Source organism: Oncorhynchus gorbuscha, linkage group LG05, assembly GCF_021184085.1.
Source record: "Oncorhynchus gorbuscha isolate QuinsamMale2020 ecotype Even-year linkage group LG05, OgorEven_v1.0, whole genome shotgun sequence".
Classification (NCBI taxonomy): domain Eukaryota; kingdom Metazoa; phylum Chordata; class Actinopteri; order Salmoniformes; family Salmonidae; genus Oncorhynchus; species Oncorhynchus gorbuscha.
Genome location: NC_060177.1, coordinates 76,047,429 through 76,068,288, shown reverse-complemented (window position 1 = coordinate 76,068,288; position 20,860 = coordinate 76,047,429). Strand labels below are relative to the sequence as shown.

Sequence of the window (20,860 nt, the reverse complement as noted above, 5' to 3'; positions counted from 1 at the left end):
GGCATTGTGTTGTGTGACGAAACGCCACATTTTAGAGTGCACTTTTATCGTCCCCAGCACAAGGTGCACCTGTGTAATGATCATGCTGTTTAATCAGCTTCTTGATATGCCACACCTGTCAGGTGGATGGATTATCTTGGAAAGGGAGAAATGCTCACTAACAGGGATGTAAACAGATTTATGTACAACATTTGAGAGAAATAAGCTATTTGTGCATATTGAAGATTTCTGGGATATTTTATTTCAGCTCATGAAACATGGGACCAACACTTTATTTGTTGCGTTTATATTTTTGTTCAGTATATAAAGAATTCCTCATTATAAATGAAGGTTCCAGTGGCAGCCACATTAAAGATTATGTAATATCTGAGCCCTTAATTACAACCATTAATCACTTTTGAAACAATTTGCACACAGACTGAAATAAGAAATGAAAAACCAGAGACCAGTAAGATCAGTCTTCTGCTCTCTCCACCACTTTGGTTGATTAGCATATTATAATTAGTTATGGGCAATTGGCCTCCTGGATGGTTTCATTAAAAAGCATCGCACTGGGATTTCATTAACAAGCTAATATAGTGGGCTCTGTTGGACCTGGTTTACCCTTGTGGATTTCATTTAAACTGGAACAGGAGATGATTCCCAAATCACACGCTATTCCCTTCATAGTTCACTGCTTTTAACCCTGTGCCATTTTAGATGCAGCAAAGACCATCTGCAAACAGCAAGGTGTGTCAAATAGTTTTAAATGTCTGTTTATAAATAATGTCTTCGATGCTCCCTCAAGAGCTTCAATGCAATTTCAATATGACTCAGCTAGGCCTACGGTCTTGCTATCAGTCAGACGATAGAGAGAGGGGGCGAGGGGGGCGCGGGAGACGTGGCGAGAGAGAGAGAAGAGGTGAGAGAGGGAGCGAGAGAGAGAGAAAGAGGGGATGAGAGAGAGAGGGCGGGATCGAGAGAAAGGGCGGGAGAGAGATAGAGGGAGAGAGAGAGAAAGAGGGGTGAGAGAGAGAGCGAGAGAGCGAGGGGGGGCAAGAGAGAGAGGGGCGAAAGAGAAAGGGGGCATGAAGCGAGATGCATTGTAATGCATTTATTCCATTCATTTAAGCTGTTGACTTGTCATCAAAAACCACTTAGATATACATTTCTGTTTACTCTCTGCTACGATAAACGATCCAGACATATTCACATAGAGCACATCTCATAGCTCACCAGTTACAGGGGAAAGGTATTAGAACAGCACATCAACTCAGTGAGAATTAAATAGTCACACAGCAAACTTGATCCTCACAGATGTGGCACCTTAGAAAGACAGTGGAGACCATAGGAAGAACGGTACTAATTTGAAAGTAGTTGAACATAATGTCTCCCGAATCCCCTGCTGTTCTGTGTTCTGGGATGTCATTGACAGGAAAGGTTACCATCGTCCTCCTCGTCCAAGTCTGGAGAGGAGAAGGGAGGTCTCCCTGGATCTTATCAGAGTGGCACATCGAGTTGAGCAGTGTTCCGCTTCCCTGCCTATCTCGGTTTCTCCCTCTCGCTACTTTTCTCTCTCCTCTCCCTCTCCTTTTCTTTACTTCTCTCAGCTTCTCTCTCACCCTCTCTCGCTCACCCGTCCTCTCTCTCGCTTCCCTTAGTCTCCCTCGCCACCCTTGCCCTCGCCCCCCCTCTGTCTCCCTCTCGCTCCTTTTCCATCTTCTTTACTTTACTTTCCTCGCCCCCTCTCTCTCTCTCGCCCCCTCTCTCTCTCTCGCCCCCTCTCTCTCTCTCGGCCCCCTCTCTATCTCTCGGCCCCCTCTCTATCTCTCGGCCCCTCTCCCTCTCGCCCCCTCTCTCTCTCGCCCCCTCTCTCTCTCGCCCCCTCTCTCTCTCGCCCCTCTCTCTCTCTCTCTCTCCCTCTCTCTCTCTCTCTCTCTCTCCTCTCTCTCCCTCTCTCTCTCTCTCTCGCCCTCTCTCTTTTTCCTTTCTCTCTCTCTCTCGCCCCCTCTCTCTCTTTTTCCCTTTCTCTCTCTCTCGCCCCCTCTCCCTCTCTCTCTCTAGCCCCCTCTTTCTCTCTCTCTCGCCCCTCTCTCTCTCGCCCCCTCTCTCTCTCTCGCCCCTCTCTCTCTCTCGCCCCCTCTCTCCCTCTCGCCCCCTCTCTCCCTCTCTCCCTCTCTCTTGCCCCCTCTCTCTCACCCCCTCTCTCTCTCTCTTGCCCCCTTTCCCCCCTCTCTCTCGCCCCCTCTCTCTCTCTCTCTCCCTCTCTCTCTCGTCCTCTCTCGCCCTCTCGCCCATCTCTCGCCCCCTGCTTTCTCGCCCATCTCTCACCACCCCTGCTCTTTCGCCCATCTCTCGCCCCCTGCTCTCTCGCCCCCCTGCTCTCTCGCCCTCACCCCTCTGCCCCCCCCTCTGTCTGACCCCCCCTCTCTCTCTCTCTCTACGGTTCTACTGACAGCTCCCGGCTGTTTGGGAATGAGCTGGAGACATATAGGGAAATGCTGCTGCTAGGACAAACAGAGTCTCACCACTTTCCTATAGACCTGCATAGAATGTGTACTCTACTGTATCCATAGTAGGATCTTTTCTTTAGACGTATGAGCTTTTTCAGAAGACCTACAGTAGTGAAAAAATCACTCCTCAGTAGTTATTCTGTCTACTGTCCACTTCCTATGTCCTTAATTTTCAACTTCCAGGATATGGCTTTCACATGTACAGTAGTGTGATCATCTCCAACGCCCAAGCGGGGAACCCAGAGAGATGCTAATAACACGTAGTAGTAGGGAGACCAGAGCGTGTTGACGGGACTTGTTAACCAGATTTGTTTCATAACAGGGATGGGTGTTTAGCTGCCAACTGAATTATTGATATGGCTCAGTAGTGACCTGCCACAGACAAGGGCACACAGTTCATTCCAACAAATCTCTGACAGCACACATACTTTAATAGGACCAATCCAGCTCAGCAGCAACAAAGTATATATTTTTCTTCCTGAATTGTTATTTGTTCAAGGGATTTATGTGGTGGTTTGTACGAGCAAGCAGCAATGCCATGAAGCAGCCATCGTCACCCCTCAAATAACTGTTTTTATGGCCATCTGCCACAGAGATATCAGAAAACATTGATCCCCAAACCTCCTAGTCAATTCACTTCTTACATCACAAATGTCACCAGTATTGGTGTACTGTATGGTTTAGGCCAGGGCTTCCAAAACTCTGTCCTGGACGTTTTTGTTATTGCCCTAGCACTACACAGCTGATTCAAATAACCAACTCATCAATCTTTGATTATTTCAATCAGCTGTGTAGTGCTACATACAGTACACCAATACCAAAAACCATACAGTACACCAATACAATAAACCATACAGTACACCAATACCATAAACCATACAGTACACCAATACCATAAACCATACAGTACACCAATACCATAAACCATACAGTACACCAATACCATAAACCATACAGTACACCAATACCATAAACCATACAGTACCCCAATACCATAAACCATACAGTACACCAATACCATAAACCATACAGTACCCCAATACCATAAACCATACAGTTCCCCAATACCATAAACCATACAGTTCCCCAATACCATAAACCATACAGTTCCCCAATACCATAAACCATACAGTACACCAATACCATAAACCATACAGTACACCAATACCATAAACCATACAGTACCCCAATACCATAAACCATACAGTACCCCAATACCATAAACCATACAGTACACCAATACCATAAACCACACAGTACACCAATACCATAAACCATACAGTACCCCAATACAATAAACCATACAGTACACCAATACCATAAACCATACAGTACACCAATACCATAAACCATACAGTACACCAATACCATAAACCATACAGTACACCAATACTATAAACCATACAGTACCCCAATACCATAAACCATACAGTACACCAATACTGGTGACCGCGTTTGGGAAACCCTGGTTTAGGCTATTAGACGCTTGAAATTGTGATCTGTGCACATTTATGCAACTTTCTCTTCTAAATGTCATGCAGGTGAAAGAGGACCCAAAAGCGACTTAACAGAAACAGAGTTTATTCAAGTCCAAACAGAAAACGACTAATCCTGAATCCTTAACAGGAAATGTCCAAACAGGGAATAACAGAAATCCTCTAGTGGGGAATAACAGGAGAAGCGGCCACAGACTGCAGGTCGCCGGGTAGGCGCAGGCCGTAGCTGACAGAGACACCTGCTCACACGCAGCATCTGATGAAGGCAAAAACACGACAGGACAGGGCGATACACAATCACAGCACGGTGAATTCTAAACAAGGAACCGACAGGACAGGAACGGAACACAAAGGAAGAAATAGGGACTCTAATCAGGGGAAAGGATCGGGAACAGGTGTGGGAAGACTAAATGATTATTAGGGGAATAGGAACAGCTGGGAGCAGGAACGGAACGATAGAGAGAAGAGAGAGCGAGAGTGAGAGGGGGAGGGGGAGAGAGAGGGATAGAAAGAGGGAAAGAACCTAATAAGACCAGCAGAGGGAAACGAATAGAATGGGGAGCACAGGGACAAGACATGATAATAAATGACAAACATGACAGTACCCCCCACTCACCGAGCGCCTCCTGGCGCACTCGAGGAGGAATCCTGGCGGCAACGGAGGAAATCATCGATGAGTGAACGGTCCAGCACGTCCCGAGACGGAACCCAACTCCTCTCCTCAGGACCAACCCTCCCAATCCACTAAGTATTGGTGACCCCGTCCCCGAGAACGCATGTCCATGATCTTATGTACCTTGTAAATAGGTGCGCTCTCGACAAGGACGGGAGGGGGGAGGGAAGACGACGGGGGTGCGAAGAAAGGGCTTAACACAGGAGACATGGAAGACAGGATGGACGCACGAAGATGTCGCGGAAGAAGCAGTCGCACAGCGACAGGATTGACGACCTGGGAGACACGGAACGGACCAATGAACCGCGGAGTCAACTTACGAGAAGCTGTCGTAAGAGGAAGGTTGCGAGTGGAACCACACTCTCTGGCCGCAAATACCTTGGACTCTTAATCCTGCGTTTATTGGCGGCTCTCACAGTCTTCCCCGCAGACAAAGGCAGACCGGTAATGAAGTCTAAGGCGATGTGAGACCATGGTCGAGAAGAATGGGGAGCGGTCTGAGACGACCGGCAGGAGGAGAGTTACCCGACTTAGTCTGCGCGCAGTCCGAACAAGCAGCCACGAAACGGCGCGTGTCACGCTCCTGAGTCGGCCACCAAAAGCGCTGGCGAATAGACGCAAGAGTGCCTCGAACACCGGGATGACCAGCTAACTTGGCAGAGTGAGCCCACTGAAGAACAGCCAGACGAGTGGAAACAGGAACGAAAAGGAGGTTACTAGGACAAGCCAATACGCAGTGTGCGTGAGTGCTTGCTTAACCTGTCTTTCAATTCCCCAGACTGTTAACCCGACAACACGCCCATAAGGAAGAATCCCCTCGGGATCAGTAGAAGCCACAGAAGAACTAAACAGACGGGATAAGGCATCAGGCTTGGTGTTCTTGCTACCCGGACGGTAAGAAATCACAAACTCGAAACGAGCGAAAAACAACGCCCAACGAGCTTGACGGGCATTAAGTCGTTTGGCAGAACGGATGTACTCAAGGTTCTTATGGTCTGTCCAAACGACAAAAGGAACGGTCGCCCTCCAACCACTGTCGCCATTCGCCTAGGGCTAAGCGGATGGCGAGCAGTTCACGGTTACCCACATCATAGTTGCGCTCAGATGGCGACAGGCGATGAGAAAAATAAGCGCAAGGATGAACCTTATCGTCAGACTGGAAGCGCTGGGATAGAATGGCTCCCACGCCTAAAGCGTCAACAATTGTCCGAGGATAGGAGCGGACGTTTCTTTTAGAAGATCAAAAAGCTCCCTGGGCGGAACCGGACCACTTAAAACACGTCTTGACAGAAGTAAGAGCTGTGAGAGGGGCAGTTGACCGTTTGAAACGCTCGAAACCTAAAAAGCGCTGCAACTCGACACGTGACCTTGGAACGGGCCAATCACTGACAGCTTGGACCTTAGCGAATCCATCTGAATGCCTTCAGCGGAAATAACGGAACCGAGAAAAGTAACGGAGGAGACATGAAAAGAGCACTTCTCAGCCTTTACGTAGAGACAATTCTCTAAAAGGCGCTGTAGAACACGTCGAACGTGCTGAACATGAATCTCGAGTGACGGAGAAAAAAATCAGGATATCGTCAAGATAGACAAAAACAAAGATGTTCAGCAAGAACATCATTAACTAATGCCTGAAAAACAGCTGGCATTGGCGAGACCGAACGGCAGAACCCGGTACTCAAAATGCCCTAACGGAGTGTTAAACGCCGTTTTCCACTCGTATGCGCACCGTTGAAACTTAGTAAAGCACCTGGCTCCCTGCAGAATCTCGAAGGCTGATGACATAAGTAAGCGGATAACGATTCTTAACCGTTATGTCATTCAGCCCTCGATAATCCACGCAGGGGCGCAGAGTACCGTCCTTCTTCTTAACCCCGCCCCGGCCGGAGAAGAAGGGCACTATGGTACCGGCGTCAAGAGACACAGACAAATAATCCTCGAGAGCCTTAAGCCGACAGAGAGTATAGTGTGGTCCCCGGAAGGAGATCAATACAAATCATACGACCGGTGAGGAGGAAGGGAGTTGGCTCGGGACCACTGAAGACCGTGCGCAGATCATGATATTCACTCCTGTCAAATCCAGGTTCCTCCTGAGAAGTAGGGACAGAAGAAACGGGAGGGATGGCAGACAAAACACTTCACATGACAAGAAACGTTCCAGGATAGGATAGAATTACTAGACCAATTAATAGAAGGATTATGACATACTAGCCAGGGATGACCCAAAACAACAGGTGTAAACGGTGAACGGAAAATCAAAAAAGAAATAGTCTCACTGTGGTTACCAGATACTGTGAGAGTTAAAGGTAGTGTCTCAAATTTGATACTGGAAGATGACTACCATCTAAGGCAAACATGGGCGTAGGCTTGTCTAACGGTCTGAAACCCATGCTTCGTCCATGAAACAACCCTCAGCCCCAGAGTCAATCAAGGCACTGCATGTTTCCAGCGTAGATGGACCGACATATAGTACAAGATCTAGATGAAGAGACCTGAGTAGTAGCACCAGTAGCCCTCCGCTTACTGATTCTGGCCTCTTACTGGACATGAATTAACAAAATGTCCAGCAACTCCGCAATAGAGGCACAGGCGGTTGGTGATCCTCCGTTCCCTCTCCTTAGTCGAGATGCAATCCTCCCAATGGGCTCAGTCTCAAAGCCAGAGGAGGGAGATGGTTGCGATGCGGAGCAGGGAAACACCGTTGATGCGAGCTCTCTTCCACGAGCCCGGTGAAAGATCTACCCGTTTCTATGCGGATGGCGAGAGCAATCAAAGAGTCCACATCTGAAGGAACCTCCCGGGAGAGAATCTCATCCTTAACCACTGCGTGGAGTCCCTCCAGAAAACGAGCGAGCAGCGCCGGCTCGTTCCACTCACTAGAGGCAGCAAGAGTGCGAAACTCAATAGAATAATCCGTTATGGAACCTTGGCATAAGGAAGCCAGGGCCCTAGAAGCCTCCCTACCAAAAACTGAACGGTCAAAAACCCGAATCATCTCCTCTTTAAAGTTCTGGAACTTGTTAGAGCAATCAGCCCTTGCCTCCCAGATAGCTGTGCCCCATTCTCGAGCCCGGCCAGTAAGGAGTGAAATGACGTAAGCAACCCGAGCTCTCTCTCTAGAGTATGTGTTGGGTTGGAGAGAGAACACAATCTCACAAGAAAGGAGCGGCACTCAGTGGGCTGCCCGGAGTAGCAAGGTGGGTTATTAACCCTAGGTTCTGGAGACTCGGCAGGCCAGGAAGTAACAGGTGGCACGAGACGTAGACTCCGGAACTGTCCAGAGAGGTCGGAAACCTGAGCGGCCAGGTTCTCCACGGCATGGCGAGCAGCAGACAATTCCTGCTCGTGTCTGCCGAGCATGGCTCCTTGGATCTTGACGGCAGTGTAACAAAATTCCTTGGTCGGTTCCTTCTGTCATGCAGGTGAAAGAGGACCCAAAAGCGACTTAACAGAAACAGAGTTTATTCAAGTCCAAACAGAAAACGACTAATCCTGAATCCTTAACAGGAAATGTCCAAACAGGGAATACAGAAATCCTCTAGTCTGTAGAGGGAATAACAGGAAAGCGGCCACAGACTGCAGGTCGCCAGGGTAGGCAGGCCGTAGCTGACAGAGACACCTGCTCACACGCAGCATCTGATGAAGGCAAAAACACGACAGGACAGGGCGATACACAATCACAGCACGGTGAATTTAAACAAGGAACCGACAGGACAGGAACGGAACACAAAGGAAGAAATAGGGACTCTAATCAGGGGAAAGGATCGGGAACAGGTGTGGGAAGACTAAATGATGATTAGGGGAATAGGAACAGCTGGGAGCAGGAACGGAACGATAGAGAGAAGAGAGAGCGAGAGAGTGAGAGGGGGAGGGGGAGAGAGAGGGATAGAAAGAGGGAAAGAACCTAATAAGACCAGCAGAGGGAAACGAATAGAATGGGGAGCACAGGGACAAGACATGATAATAAATGACAAACATGACACTAAAAGTCCACCTTAAGCGGAATAGCTTCTTACAACAATTAGAAGGCTGTTTGGGGCTTTATTTATAAGTTTTCATCACGGTACATGGTACACGGTACACGGTACACGGAACACCTTACAGCAAAACCATGAATCTTGGCCCAGCTTGTGTGAGTGTATTTACCTTGAAACACAGCAACACAGCACCTCTGACTGGTAATCACATTATTTCTAATGAAACATCAACAGACTCTTGGAAGGATAGACTAAAGTGTTTTACACAAGTACATAGAGTTGCCAACCAAATAGAAAAAGTAGACAGCCAGGCATCCCTGGGCTGGAGTTATCTATTTTGGTGCCTTTAGTCCCTTCTAGTGTCTTGACCCCATCTGAAATGCACAGCAAAATTGAGTTTACCTCCCAGATTGGATATAAATTATGGCATTGTGTAGATATATGACTTTGCAATTTTTATTGCTGAAAATGTATTTTTAGTAGTTTTGGATCTTGTCTAGGCCTTTATCATCAGGACTAGACTAATTTCTAAGTAAGATAACATTAAACCTTAACATTTAACCTGTCTTCTATTGAGATTAACCTCTCTGGGATATTAGGGACGGTAGCGTCCCACCTCAACAAAAGCCAGTTAAAGTGAAGGTCGCTTTTGTTTCACACCATTTTAAAGATAAACTTGTTGTAAATCCAGCCACAGTGTCCGATTTCAAAAAGGCTTTACGACGAAAGCACACCAAACAATTATGTAAGGTCAGTACCTAGTCACAGGAAAACACAGCCATTTTTCCAGCCAAAGAGGGGAGTCACAAAAAGCAGAAATGGCGATAAAATGAATCACTAACCTTTGATGATCTTCATAAAATGACACTCATAGGACTTCATGTTATATCCAAATATCTCCGTTTACATTGGCGCATTACGTTTAGTAGTTCCAAAACATCCAGTGATTTTTCAGAGAGCCACATCAATTTACAGAAATACTCATGATAAACATTGCTAAAAGATCCATGTGTTTTGCATGGAATTTTAGATCCACTTCTCCTTAATGCAACCGCTGTGTCAGATTTTAAAAAAAAGCTTTACTGAAAAAGCACACCATGCAATAAACTTTTGTTATTGACCAAATATTTATTTTCCACAATAATTTGCAAATAAATAAATTAAAAATCCTACAAAGTGATTTTCTGGAAAAACAAATTCTCATTTCGTCTGTCAGAGTTGAAGTGTACCTATGATGAAAATTACAGGCTTCTCTCATCATTATAATTGGGAGAACTTGCACAATTGGTGGCTGACTAAATACTTTTTTGCCCCACTGTATATCCAAAATGTCCATTTATTTGGCGCGTTTGATCCAGAAAAACACCGTTTCCAACTTATGCAATGTCGCTACATGTCACGCCCTGGTCGTAATATATTGTGTTTGTCTTCATTTATTTGGTCAGGCCAGGGCGTGACATGGGTTTTTTGTGGTGTTGGGTGTGTGGCTTAGTGGGGTTATCAAGCAAAGTCTATGGCTGTCTGGAGTGGTTCTCAATCAGAGGCAGGTGTGTATCGGTGTCTCTGATTGGGAACCATATTTAGGCAGCCATATTCTTTGAGTGTCCTTAGTGTCCTTGTTCCTGTCTCTGTGTTAGTTTACACTAGTATAGGCTGTTTCGGTTTTCATTACGTTCTTTGTTTTGTAGTGTTTAATATTGATTCATGTTTTACGTTTTGTTTATTAAACATGGATCGCAATCTACACGCTGCATTTTGGTCCGACTCTCCTGCACCACATGAAAACCGTTACACTACAAAATATCTCAAAAGTTACCTGTAAAATTTGCCAAAACGTTTCAAACCACTTTTGTAGTACAACTTTGGGTATTTCTAAACGTATATAATCGGTCAAATTGAAGACGGGATGATCTGTGTTCAATACAGGAGCAAAACAAACTGACGTTACTTTTCTGGTTTACGCGCCTCTATCAAAAGGTACACATGAAGTGACGTTCGTTCTGAGCTATGGTACTTCTTCATTACACAAAGGAAAAACCTCAACCAATTTCTACAAACTGGTGACAGCCAGTGGAAGCGGTAGGAACGGCAGGAAAGTTTGATTAGAATTTTGGATTCCCCATGAAAACCTATTGAAAAGACAGTGACTTAAAAAGAAAAAAAATCTGAATGGTTTGTCCTCGGGGTTTCGCCTGCTAAATAAGTTCTGTTATACTCACAGACATGATTCAAACAGTTTTAGAAACTTCAGATTGTTTTCTATCGAATACTACTACTAATATGCATATATCAGGATCTGGAACAGAGTAGGAGGCAGTTCAGGTTGGGCACGCTATTTATACAAAAGTGAAAATGCTGCCCCCTACCCCAAACAGGTTAACTTATTATGCCACTTTCTTATTGTCTCATCTTTAGGCCTATATATCACGGTGGCAAGGCATGTGAACTAACAGGTTACAGAGCAAAAAACGCAATTATCCCAACCGGTTTTAATAGCCCTTTTTTTTGCGGGGGCTTGGCTTCCCAAGTGATTTTACCCATGCACCGTTACTGTCTACCAGTAGCCTATGCAAATTAGGGAGCCAAATGAATGACTCCGGTAGGCTACGCCAACCTTTATGGATATACTGACAACCCTAACAATGGGAGTTGTTGTCAACAAAGCGGCACGACGGGCTGTCTAGCTCCCGCCTATCCTTTGTTTTGGATTGGAGGATACATCTCATTATTTGAATATTTGTTGTTGACGTCAACCGCCTGTATACAATGGAGAGATGCTATGCTACTAGCCCCATGCCATGAATATGCCATTACGATGATTTCTGAATGGCAAAGGGATGGAGATTAACTTTATTCTGTCTGTTCGACAACTTTTATAAACTAGTCAACAAATGCTGTTCAGTTGTCAATTGACGCACAGTAAATAGCCTACTATGCACCACGACTCTGCATGGCTTGTTATGTAAACACGCAAAAGAAAATTAATGAATGAATGTGTCAAAGCCTAATTATTGTTAAGTCGTGGATTTCGACTCATCGTTACCACTTACGTGGTTCCTGCAAATCTCCCTCATCCGTGTAAATACATTTGACTGCAACCATATCATTAGAAAACCCTTTTGCAATTATGTTAGCACAGCTGAAAACTGTAGTGCTGATTAAAGAAGCAATACAACTGGCCTTCTTTAGACTAGTTGAGTATCTAGAGCATCGGCATTTGTGGGTTCGATTACAGGCTCAAAATGGCCAGAATAAATAACTTTCTTCTGAAACTCGGCAGTCTATTCTTGTTCTGAGAAATTAAGGCTATTCTATGCGAGAAATTACCAAGAAACTGAAGATCACGTACAACACTGTGTACTACTCCCTTCACAGAACAGCGCAAACTGACTCTAAATAGAATAGAAAGGGGAGTGAGAGGCCCCGGTGCACAACTAAGCAAGAGGACAAGTACATTATAGTGTCTAGTTTTAGAAACAGAAACCTCACAAGTCCTCACCTGGCAGCTTCATTAAATATTACCCGTAAAACACCAGTCTTAACGTCAACAGTGAAGATGCAACACCGGGATGCTGGTCTTCTAGGCGGAGTTGCAAAGAAAAAGCCATATCTCAGACTGGCCATTATAAATAAAAGATGGGAAAATTAACACAGACACTGGACTGAGGAACTCTGCCTAGAATGCCAGCATCCTGGAGTCGCCTCTTCACTGTTGACGTTGAGACAGGTCATCTGAATCAGCACTCCATCCCTCTCCTTGAGTCAAATAGCTCTTACCCACTCTGGGGGTGTGTTTTGGGTCATTGTCCTGTTGAAAAATAAATTATAGTCCCACTAAGCGCAAACCAGTTGGGATGGCGTATCGCTGCAGAATGCTGGTTAAGTGTGCCTTGAATTCTAAATAAATCACCAACAGTGTCACCAGCAAAGCACCCCCACACCATCACATCTCCTCCATGCTTCTCGGTGGGAACCACACATGCGGAGATCATCCATTCACCTACTCTGTGTCTCACAAAGACATGGCGGGTGGAACCAAAAATCTCAAATTTAGATTCACCAGACCACCAGACCACCTACATTCCAGGTGACTACCTCATGAAGCTGGTTGAGTAAGTGCCAAGAGTGTGCAAGCTGTAATCAAGGCAAAGGGTGGCTACTTTGAAGAATCTCACATTTAAAAATATATTTGGATTTGTTTTATACTTTTTTATTATTAATATAGGATTCCATAGGTGTTATTTCATAGTATTGATGTCTTCACTATTATTCCACAATGTAGAAAATGTGAAAATAAAGAAAAACCGTTGAATGAGTAGGTGTGTCCAAACTTTTGACTGTGTGTGTGTGTGTGTGTGTGTGTGTGTGTGTGTGTGTGTGTGTGTGTGTGTGTGTGTGTGTGTGTGTGTGTGTGTGTGTGTGTGTGTGTGTGTGTGTGTGTGTGTGTGTGTGTGTGTGTGTGTGTGTGTGTGTTTGAGTGACGAGATGCACATGTCTCCGCCCTAACAATGGGAGTCATTGTCCCCAAATGTAGGAAGGTGGGTGACAAGCTTAGGTCCAAAATAAGCCCAATGAAATGCATTGTGCTTATTTCGTACAGATTTTGGCGAGAGTTAAGCATCTCGCTTCACCTCTTCCTCTCTGATGCGTTTCTCTTTCATCGCTCGCTTTGTGACTAACAGATGGCTATAGATACACACGGCAAAGCGTGGCTTAACATGACCCCTCCACCGAGTAGGGTACTCCCATTACTCCCATGCAATAAGCCATATCCTCAATATCCTCAGCAAACTACTGACACTTTTTCTGTCTTTTCAATAAACGTTTTCAGCAGCCTTGGTGTTCTTATTAACATACTTGGCTGTCACAACAACAAATGTTGTTTGAGACTGCCAGAGGTCCGGACAACAGGCCCTCCGATTTGACACACTGAGCTCTATCAGAGAAGTAGTTGGTGAACCAGGCGAGGCATTTGAAAAACCAAGGCTGTTGAGTCTGCCAATAAGAATGTGGTGAGTGACAGAGTCGAAACCCCTTGGCCAGGTCTATGATTACAGGTGCACAGTCATATCTCTTATCGATGGTGGTTATGATATCGTTAAGGACCTTGAGCTTGGCTGGCAGCTTGGGTGCAACCCATGACCAGCTGGGAAACCAGATTGCATAGCGGAGATGTGATTCAGTAATCTGTTTAACTTGGCTTTCGAAGACCTTAGAGATGCAGGGTAGGATAGATATAGGTCTGCAGTAGTTCGGGTCTAGAGTGTCTCCCCCTTTGAAGAGGGGGAGACCATACTTTTACTCAAGTATGACAATTGGGTACTTTTTCCACCACTGCAAAATGGTATGCAACAGCGTACTGGCATCTTAAAAGCAGGGTTAGCTAGATAGTTAAAATTCAGTTGGAATCGTCTCTTTGGCTGATAATCATGACGTACATTCCATAAGACAGTCAATCCATTCATGTTAACATTTTTACGTTTAGAATTAGTGTTTTTAGATATGATGTAGTTGATTTTAAGACAACATGGAAGTATGTTGAAAACAACCTACCAAGCATATCCAAAATGTTTATAGAATGATAAAAAATCATAAAACAGCCATTGTCAGGTTGAGTAAATTAAGCAATTTAACATAGGAGTAACGGGAGTACCCTACGGTTTTACCCTGTTCGGGGGTGTGGTCACGTTAAGCCCTGTCTCGCCGTGTGTATCTATCCTATCAATAGATCGCTAGAAGATGCATATTGTTCAATCTAGCAGGAGAGGGCTCAACAGACTAGCGAGTTGAAACATTTTAAATTAAAAGTTGCCTAGTTAATATGAAGTGGTAAATGTAGGCTGAGCAGTTGATCTATACGCCTACTTAATAACAGACTTAAACGTTTGACAAAATCTGAGCGTGAATATACTGTTTATACCTGTATATTTTGTATTTATACAGGTAAATCAATTTAGAACATATTCTTATTTACAATGATGACCTGTCAAAAGGTTGTGTAGCTTTACCTGACATGATGAAGCATGGGACATGGCAGAGAGTGGGACTGTCCAATGTTCAAGTAGAAGGCATATGTTACATAAAGCTCTGCATGGTCATTCATAACAGGAATGGTTGAACGTAAAACAAAAGCGGGTGCTGTGCTCCACATAATGAAAGTCATGAATAAAATCCATACTCACTGTGTTGTATTGCAAATAAAAAGAAAGTACATGGTGTATGGTTATTTTATAACCAGATCTCTGAGGTATTGATCTTCAGTAGCCTAAAGCAGTGGCATTAAATAGGGTTTGCTGGGTGTGAGCCCATTTTCTCAATGTTAGTTTAAGGCAATGGTGGAGATTCATCATTATATAAGCAACCCCCGTTTAAAAAATTCACTGAAACATGTGTGTAGTGCTCTGCTTGTCTAAAATAGCTGTAACGACGTTCGTCTGTTGAAGAAAGAGAGTCGGACCGAAATGCAGCGTGTTGGTTACTCATGACTTTAATGAAAGAAACGCGGTACATGAAATAACTGATACTAAATACAAAAACAACAAAACGGAACGTGAAACTTATTACAGCCTATCTGGTGACCACAACACAGAGACAGGAACAATCACCCACGAAATACAAAGCGAAACTATGGCTCCCTAAATACGGCTCCCAATCAGAGACAACGAGAATCACCTGACTCTGATTGAGAATCGCCTCAGGCAGCCAAGCCTATACAACACCCCTAATCAACCGCAATCCCAAATAATACAAACCCCAATACGAAAACAACATATAAACCCATGTCACACCCTGGCCTACCCAAACATATAACAAAAACACAAAATACAATGACCAAGGCGTGACAATAGCGGACACATTTTCCACTCTTTCTACTTACCCCAATATGTTTGTGCCATGACACCTTATACGTTATTAAATTACAAGGTCTCATTATTCTTTAATAATTATTTTACCTTTTTAATACATTTTGATGATAACGGTTAACATGTCCTCATTTATAACTTGTCCTCATTTTATAACTGTCACGCCTTGGTCATTGTATTTTGTGTTTTTCGTTATATATTTTGGTCAGGCCAGGGTGTGACATGGGTTTATGTGTTGGGTTCGTATTGGGGTTTTATTAGCATTGGGATTGTGTATGATTAGGGGTGTGTCTAGTTAGGCTTGGCTGCCTGAGGCGGTTCAAAAATTGGAGTCAGGTGATTCTCGTTGTCTCGGATTGGGAACCGTATTTAGGTAGCCTGAGTTCACTTTGTAATTCGTGGGTGTTTGTACCTGTCTCTGTGTTGTAGTCACCAGATAGTCTGTAATTAGTTTCACGTTCCGTTCTGTTGTTTTTGTATTTAGTTTCAGTTATTTCATGTACCGCGTATTTTCTTTCATTAAAGTCATGAGTAACCTACACGCTGCATTTCGGTCCGACTCTCTTCTTTCAACAGACGAACGCCGTTACAATAACACGTCCTCATTTATAACACGTCCTCATTTATAACACGTCCTCATTTATAACACGTCCTTATTTTATAACACGTCCTCATTTATAACACGTCCTCATTTATAACACGTCCTTATTTTATAACACGTCCTCATTTATAACACGCCCTCATTTATAACACGTCCTCATTTATAACACGTCCATATTTTATAACACGTCCTTATTTTATAACACGTCCTCATTTATAACACGTCCTCATTTATAACACGCCCTCATTTATAACACGTCCTCATTTATAACTTGTCCTCATTTTATAACACGTTCTCATTTATAACACGTCATCATTTATAACTTGTCCTCATTTATAACTTGTCCTCATTTATAACACGTCCTCATTTATAACACGTCCTCATTTATAACACGTCCTCATTTATAACACGTCCTCATTTATAACACGTCCTCATTTATAACACGTCCTCATTTATAACTTGTCCTCATTTTATAACATGTCTGTAATGGCTCTCTTCTATCTCCTCCTCTGACGAAGAGGTGGAACCAGGATCGGACCAAAATGCAGCGTGATGATGATTCATGATATATTTTAATGAAGGAAAAAACTATACATGCAGAAACTACAAAATAATGGAATGTGAAAACCGAAACAGCCCTATCTGGTGCAAACACAAAGACAGGAACAATCACCCACGAAACACTGAAAGAATATGGCTGCCTAAATATGGTACCCAATCAGAGACAACGAAAATCACCTGCCTCTGATTAAGAACCGCCTCAAGGCAACCATAGACTCTCTTAGACAACCCTACTCAGCTACAATCCCAATACCTACTAAAACCCCAATACAAAAACACACCACAAAATAAACCCATGTCACACCCTGGCCTGACCAAATAAATGAAGACAAACATACATACTTCGACCAGGGCGTGACAATGTCCTCATTTATTACACGTCCTCATTTATAACACGTCCTCATTTGTAACACGTCCTCATTTTATAACACGTCCTCATTTATAACACGTCCTCATTAATAACACGTCCTCATTTAATATCACGTCCTCATTTATAACACGTCCTCATTTTATAACACGTCCTCATTTATAACACGTCCTCATTTATAACACGTCCTCATTTATAACACGTCCTCATTTATAACACGTCCTCATTTTATAACACGTCCTCATTTAATATCACGTCCTCATTTATAACACGTCCTCATTTTATAACACGTCCTCATTTATAACACGTCCTCATTTTATTACACGCCCTCATTTATAACACGTCCTCATTTATAACACGTCCTCATTTTATAACAAGCGGAGAAGGTGCGGTGGGATTCGAAATGGTTGGTAATCTGTTTGTAGACTTGGATTTCGAAGACCTTATAAAGGCAGGGTAGGATAGATATAGGTCTGTAGCAGTTTGGGTCTAGAGTGTCCCCCCCTTTGAAGAGGGGGATGACTGCAGCTGCTTTCACCTGCCTCTTCCTAGGATGAATAATAATCATTTCCCAAAATGAAGTGCCTACATTACGAATATTATTTGTTAGTTGTGGACATTAAGATATGTAGGATATTTTTATATATACAATATCAGTCAAAAGTTTGGACGCCTACTCAGTCAAGTGTTTCTTTATTTTTACTATTTTCTACATTGTAGAATAATAGTGAGACATCAAAAATATGAAATAACACACATGGAATCATGTAGGAACCAAAGGAGTGTTAAACAAATCCAAATATATTTTGATTTGTCTTCACTATTATTCTACAATGTAGAAAATAGTACAAATAAAGAAAAACCCTGGAAAGAGTCGGTGTGTCCAAACCTTTTACTGGCTCTGTATATATTTAAAATATATGGGTGATTGGAAATGATGCAGACAATTACATTGATAGAAGCCACAGTCTATTTGCAATATTAAAGCTGATCCACCCCCCAAAAATAAAATAATTTATTGCTTTTGGGAGATTTGGCTAGTGAAGTTGCTCAGAGAGTTAAATCTTAACACCCTTGTGTTTTAACTTCCAAGTTTTAACTTCAAGAATGGTCATGTTTGCAGCGCTTGTAAGGTGTGTGCATTTTTAAGCAGCTTGGTCAGAGTTAGTCCAGCTGTGGCTTTTTATATGGTGTGAAATGTTCAGAGAGATACAGAAATGAATATGATCATGATCTACATTATCTCTGTATCTGCAACAATGCAACATTGTTTACCCATCCCTTGCTCCCAAACACTCAGAATTTCAAATAACAGACAGCATGTGAATGTTTACTTTAAAAGATGAGTGTATTATTATTAACATAAAGATCGACATTGTACTGCATAATTTCCAGTGTATGTGGTGTGTAGCTGTAGCAAAATCCACAGCACAAACACCTTGAACGACTGCTGATCAATGGAGCAGTTGGGTGCAGTAGAGCAGAGCTGCAGTAAATGTGTAGCTGTGTAGCTGTGATTTCCAAAAAGCTCAAGTGCACATTTCTATGGTGTGATGCAGGCGGCTTCAGTGATCCGTGGACTATTTGCAGTGAATGACCAGATGTTCGGACGTCAGAGGCCATAAATAACTAATGAGGCTGAGAATAGGCTGCCTCTCACGTTCTGAAAATAGAAAATGTATGTTTTTCTGCAAGATTATTATTGTTCGTGATTTTCCTTTAAGGGCACAAGGCGAGACCCAAATGCAGACACTGGAGGCAGATGGTTGAGCTCTGATATTTATTACACCAAAAGGGGTAGGCAAAAGGCAGTTCAAGAGGACAGGCGAGAGTTCATAAACCAGGTCAGTGTCCAAACAGTACCAGGGGATAGGCAGGCTCGAGGTCAGAACAGGCAGGGGTTCAGTGAACAGGTTCGAGTCCAAACAGTACCAGGGGATAGGCAGGCTCGAGGTCAGAACAGGCAGAGTGGTCAGGCAGGTGGATTCAGCGTCAGGACAGGCAAGGGTCAAAACCAGGAGGGCTAAGAAAAAACAGAGACTGGGAAAAATAGGAGCTAGAAGAAAAGCTGGTTGACTTGGCAAAACAAGATGAACTGGCACAGAGAGACAGGAAGCATAGGGATAAATACCCTGGGGACTAATGGGGAAAACAGAAGACACCTGGAGGTGTCAATCGCCACGACAGGTGCAACAGATCCGGGCGTGACAGTTCCTGTCTTGCTGAATGTCAATAGCCTTCAACTCGGACTTAGATGTTTCATTTCTGAGAAATCTGTTTGATTTGTGAACTTCTTGATGCTACCCATCCCTGTCACGGGATCATTGTCGTCAGCAACCGCTGAATTACAGTCAAAAAATATTTTTACAAAATATTAATATTCATGAAATCACAAGTGCAATATTGGAAAACACAGTTTAGCCCTTTGTTAATCCAACTGTCGTCTCAGATTTTGAAATTATGCTTTACAGCGAAAGCAATCCAAGCAGTTCTGTAAGTTTATTGATAGCCTAGCATAGCATTATGTACACTTAGCATCAGGAAGCTTGGTCACGAAAATCAGAAAAGCAATCAAATGAACTGTTTACCTTTGATGATCTTCAGATGTTTTCACTCACGAGACTCCCAGTTACACAATAAATGTTCCTTTTGTTCCATAAAGATTATTTTTATACCCAAAATACCAACATTTGTTTGTCACGTTATGTTCAGAAATCCACAGGAAAGAGCGGTCACGACAACGCAAATGGAAATTCCAAATAGTCTTCATAATGTCCACAGAAACATGTCAAACGTTTTTTATAATCATTCCTCAGGTAGTTTTTAAAATATATATTCGATAATATATCAAACGAGTGTTTAGGTAACAGTGGGAGGAACAATGGAGGCTTTACTCTGTAGCGCAAAAACTCACTCTGAGAGCCCCCACCTATCCACTTACGCAATGTGATCTTTCACGCTCATTTTTCAAAATAAAAGCCTGAAACTATGTCTAAAGAATGTTGACACCTTAGGGAAGCCAGAGAAAAAGGAATCTGGTTGATATCCTTTTAAATGGAGGATAGACATGCATAGGAAAAGAAGGGTTTCAAAATAAGAGGCACTTCCTGATTGGATTTTCCTCAGGGTTTCGGCTGCAGTTTTGGAAACTTTAGAGTGTTTTCTATCCTAATCTGTCAATTACAGTGGGGCAAAAAAGTATTTAGTCAGCCACCAATTGTGCAATTTCTCCCACTTAAAAAGATGAGAGAGGCCTGTAATTTTCATCATAGTTACACTTCAACTATGACAGACAAAATGAGAAAAAAAATCCAGAAAATCACATTGTAGGATTTGTAATGAATTTATTTTCAAATTATGGTGGAAAATAAGTATTTGGTCAATAACAAAAGTTTATCTCAATACTTTGTTATATACCCTTTGTTGGCAATGACAGAGGTCAAATGTTTTCTGTAAGTCTTCACAAGGTTTTCACACACTGTTACTGGTATTTTGGCCCATTCCTCCATGCAGATCTCCTCTAGAGCAGTGATGTTTTGGGGCTGTTGCGTGGAGCCCAGGATCGAGGGAGATTATCAGTGGTATTGTATGTCTTCCATTTCCTAATAATTGCTCCCACAGTTGATTTCTTCAAACCAAGCTGCTTACCTATTGCAGATTCAGTCTTCCCAGCCTGGTGCAGGTCTACAATTTTGTTTCTGGTGTCCTTTGACAGCTCGTTGGTCTTGGCCATAGTGGAGTTTGGAGTGTGACTGTTTGAGGTTGTGGACAGGTGTCTTTTATACTGATAACAAGTTCAAACAGGTGCCATTAAGGTTAAAAAAAGTAGT

At 43.3% G+C, this 20,860-nt stretch overlaps 1 pseudogene; it reads left to right on the top strand.

Moving 5' to 3' along the window:
• Nucleotides 1-20,860, top strand: part of LOC124036511 — a 262,702-nt pseudogene that overhangs the window by 80,234 nt on the left and 161,608 nt on the right.